At 39.0% G+C, this 4125-nt stretch overlaps 1 non-coding gene across 1 annotated transcript; it reads left to right on the forward strand.

Moving 5' to 3' along the window:
- The first annotated feature begins 3616 nt into the window (after nucleotides 1–3616).
- Nucleotides 3617–3756, forward strand: LOC115773146 (U4 spliceosomal RNA). The gene has a single exon (XR_004019076.1). It is a non-coding gene; the product is annotated as a U4 spliceosomal RNA (small nuclear RNA).
- The last annotated feature ends 369 nt before the right edge of the window (nucleotides 3757–4125 follow it).

Raw genomic sequence — 4125 nt, forward strand, 5'->3', positions numbered from 1 at the left:
AATTATTGATGCTTCAATCTTAAAAATGATCAATCAGTCTTTATTAGTTGGCTATGTACCACAGACCTTCAAGGTGGCTGTAATTAAACCTCTGCTTAAAAAGCCATCACTTGACCCAGCTGTCTTAGCTAATTATAGGCCAATCTCCAACCTTCCTTTTCTCTCAAAGATTCTTGAAAGAGTAGTTGTAAAACAGCTAACTGATCATCTGCAGAGGAACGGTTTATTTGAAGAGTTTCAGTCAGGTTTCAGAATTCATCACAGTACAGAAACAGCATTAGTGAAGGTTACAAATGATCTTCTTACAGCCTCTGACAGTGGACTCATCTCTGTTCTTGTCCTGTTGGACCTCAGTGCAGCTTTTGATACTGTTGACCATAACATTTTATTACAGAGATTAGAGCTTGCTATAGGTATTAAAGGTACTGCACTGCAGTGGTTTGAATCATATTTATCTCATAGACTCCAATTTGTTCATGTAAATGGGGAGTCTTCTTCACACACTAAGGTTAATTATGGAGTTCCACAGGGTTCTGTGCTAGGACCAATTTTATTTACATTATACATGCTTCCCTTAGGCAGAATTATTAGAAAGCACTGCATCAATTTTCATTGTTATGCAGATGATACTCAGCTTTACCTATCAATGAAGCCAGATGACACACATCAATTAGTTAAACTGCAGGAATGTCTTAAAGAGGCATTCAGTTTTATCTGAATTTAGAAGCAGGAAATTAGAGGCCTGGATGACCTCTAATTTCCTGCTTCTAAATTCAGATAAAACTGAAATTCTTGTTCTCGGCCCCACAAATCTTAGAAACATGGTGTCTAACCAGATACTTACTCTGGATGGCATTTCTTTGGCCTCCAGTAACACTGTGAGAAATCTTGGAGTCATTTTTGACCAGGATATGTCCTTCAATGCACATATTAAACAAATATGTAGGACCGCTTTTTTGCATTTGCGCAATATTTCTAAAATTAGAAACATCCTTTCTCAGAGTGATGCTGAAAAGCTCATTCATGCATTTATTACTTCTAGGCTGGATTATTGTAATTCATTATTATCAGGCTGTCCTAAAAGCTCCCTGAAAAGCCTTCAGCTGATCCAAAATGCTGCAGCTAGAGTACTGACAGGGACTAGAAAGAGAGAGCAGATTTCTCCCATATTGGCTTCTCTTCATTGGCTCCCTGTTAAATCTAGAATAGAATTTAAAATTCTTCTCCTCACATACAAGGTCTTGAATAATCAGGCCCCATCTTATCTCAAAGACCTCATAGTACCATATCACCCCAACAGAGCACTTCGCTCTCAGACTGCTGGCTTACTTGTGGTTCCTAGGATATTTAAGAGTAGAATGGGAGGCAGAGCCTTCAGCTTTCAGGCGCCTCTTCTGTGGAACCAGCTTCCAGCTTGGATTCGGGAGACAGACACCCTCTCTATTTTTAAGATTAGGCTTAAAACTTTCCTTTATGATAAAGCTTATAGTTAGGGCTGGATCAGGTGACCCTGAACCATCCCATAGTTATGCTGCTATAGGCCTAGTCTGCTGGGGGGTTCACATAATGCACTGTTTCTCATTCACCTTATTTACTTTGTTTATACTCCACTCTGCATTTAATCATTAATTGATATTAATCTCTGGCTCTCTTCCACAGCATGTCTTTCTCTCCCCTCAGCCCAACCGGTCGCGGCAGATGACTGCCCCTCCCTGAGCCTGGTTCTGCTGGAGGTTTCTTCCTGTTAAAAGGGAGTTTTTCCTTTCCACTGTCGCCAAGTGCTGCTCACAGGGGGTCGTTTTGACTGTTGGGTTTTCTCTGTATTATTGTAGGGTCTTTACCCACAATACAAAGCGCCTTGAGGCGACAGTTTGTTGTGATTTGGCGCTATATAAATAAAATTGAATTGAATTGAATTGAATTGATTTGCTGTAGTATGTGTTTCTAATCTGATACGGAAAACAGATCCTGATGGCTTCAAAATAAAACAAGTGGCACAAAAAAGTGATAATTTCTGTCATGAGAAATGCTTTTTCCCCCAATATCACTCCTTTGCTTATGAAGTTTTTGTCATTATCAGGCTAGTAATTCAGATAAGATTGAATGCATGTTCAATATGAAATGCTACTTTAAAATAACTCTCACTTTATGTTAGGGATAGTAAAATAGTGAATAGAATCGGTATTTGTGCTCAATCTGTAATAAATTCAATAAATTTCACTTTCAGAAATAATTGTAGATATCTAAAAAAAAAAATATATATATATATATATATATATATATATATATATATATAAATGCAAATGGGGTGGCTGTAGGTCATGTGGTAGAGCAGGTCACCTACTGATTAGAAGGTCAGCGGTTCGATTCCTGGCTCCTCCGGGCTGCATGTCAAAGAATCCATTGGCAAGATACTGAACCCCAAGTCGCTAGTGTTATGAATACTTTTGCAAGCCACTGTAGATACAGCCTTTCTTACGTGGTCTAGAACAGGCATAAAATGTGTGGGGGACCTCTTTGTAAATGGGACATTTGTTCCTTTTGATCATTTGGTAATAGAATTTGGTTTACGAAAGTTGCATTTTTTCTGATATTTCTTTTACGGAATTTTGTCTGTGCTCCCTTTCCTTTATTTCCTGTAAAGCCAGAGGTTTGCCCTCTTGATGACTGTCTGTTACTCCAATCCGAGCGGTCGGGCGGTGTGTCCCAGTTATATGCTTATATTCTGAGAGGCCATTCAAGCCATAAAATGTCCATCTCTTTTACCGTTAAAGATGCAGTGGGAGGAGGACCTAAACATAGAATTGACAGATGAAATCTGGCAAAGAGCTATACATAAAATATACACATCATCTATAAGTGTTAGGCACAGATTAATACAATTTAAGATATTTAATCGCCTTTACCTCTCTAGGACCAAATTAGCTAGAATGTATCCTACTGTCCATCCAAGCTGCATTCGCTGTTACCAAGCTCCCGCCTCTTTGGCTCACATGTTTTGGTCTTATCCCAGAGTAGTCACATTCTGGTCAGAGATCTGCAGCACATTTACATATATTTGTAAAGAGAAGCTTGGTCCAGACCCTATCACTACCATATTTTGGGGTACTGCATACTAATAGGAGGATCTCCAAAAGTAAATCCCAATTGATAGCATTTTCTACATTAGTAGCAAATCGATTAATTCTTTCTGATTGGAAAGCCCCCGCACCCCCAAAACATTGACGTTGGGTACGTGACGTCATGTCTTTCCTCGAGCTTGAAGCAATAAGAAGTACATTCCAAAATCCAGCTGAAAAGTTGCATAAGATATGGCAACCTTTTCTGGTATTCTACAACAAAAGATTTGATGCAAACTTTTGGAGTAGAATTAACTCGTCCTCGTTTATACTTATTTATCCAAAACCTCATTAATAGTTCTCTTGCCAAATAGACACATAAGGACTGTGAATCTCGTCTCCCACAGTGGATGAATGGGCGGGGCTTCCATTTAACCAACCAATCACGTGAAACATCCCCCACTATACCCGGTCATTACTTGCATCAATCATTTGTGCACCATCAGTGTTGTGAGTGTTGATTGATACTCACCTTAAAGATTGTAAAGGTGCAGATTATTCTTGTGCAGAGGCAATTTCATAGTCTATGAAGTTTTACTGAGACGTGATTATTGCTGATTGAAAACTTTACCCAATTCCCGCCTTGATGACTTGAGATACAGTCAGCTATGGCAATTTTTGTGAGTCTCCCAAGAGACTGTAATATCTTTGAATGGTAAGCTGTCAGTTTGTCTATTTGATCTCCTGATTTGTCTTTTCTGTTGAGGAAACATTCTCGGTTCTTGAGTTTTTATTGCAAAATGACTGCAGTTTTGGACTCAATCCAGACCTGGATTAAGAAGCATCAGCATTCAACTCCAAAGAGACTTTGGAGTTTAATGTTAGTCTTTGTAGTTTAATGTTAGGTTGTGGGTGTGTCATTTGAGGATTTCTTGATCTGTCTCTTGTGTTGAGGAACAGTGTCAGTGGATTTAGGTTTCAGAAGCAAAGTCATATTGCTATGTTGCTCTTGCCAAATAGACACATGTCACACTCCATACTCAATCAAAAAAACACAGGGGGAGGG

The sequence above is a fragment of the Archocentrus centrarchus genome, chromosome 22 (genome assembly GCF_007364275.1).
Source record: "Archocentrus centrarchus isolate MPI-CPG fArcCen1 chromosome 22, fArcCen1, whole genome shotgun sequence".
In the NCBI taxonomy this organism is placed as follows: domain Eukaryota; kingdom Metazoa; phylum Chordata; class Actinopteri; order Cichliformes; family Cichlidae; genus Archocentrus; species Archocentrus centrarchus.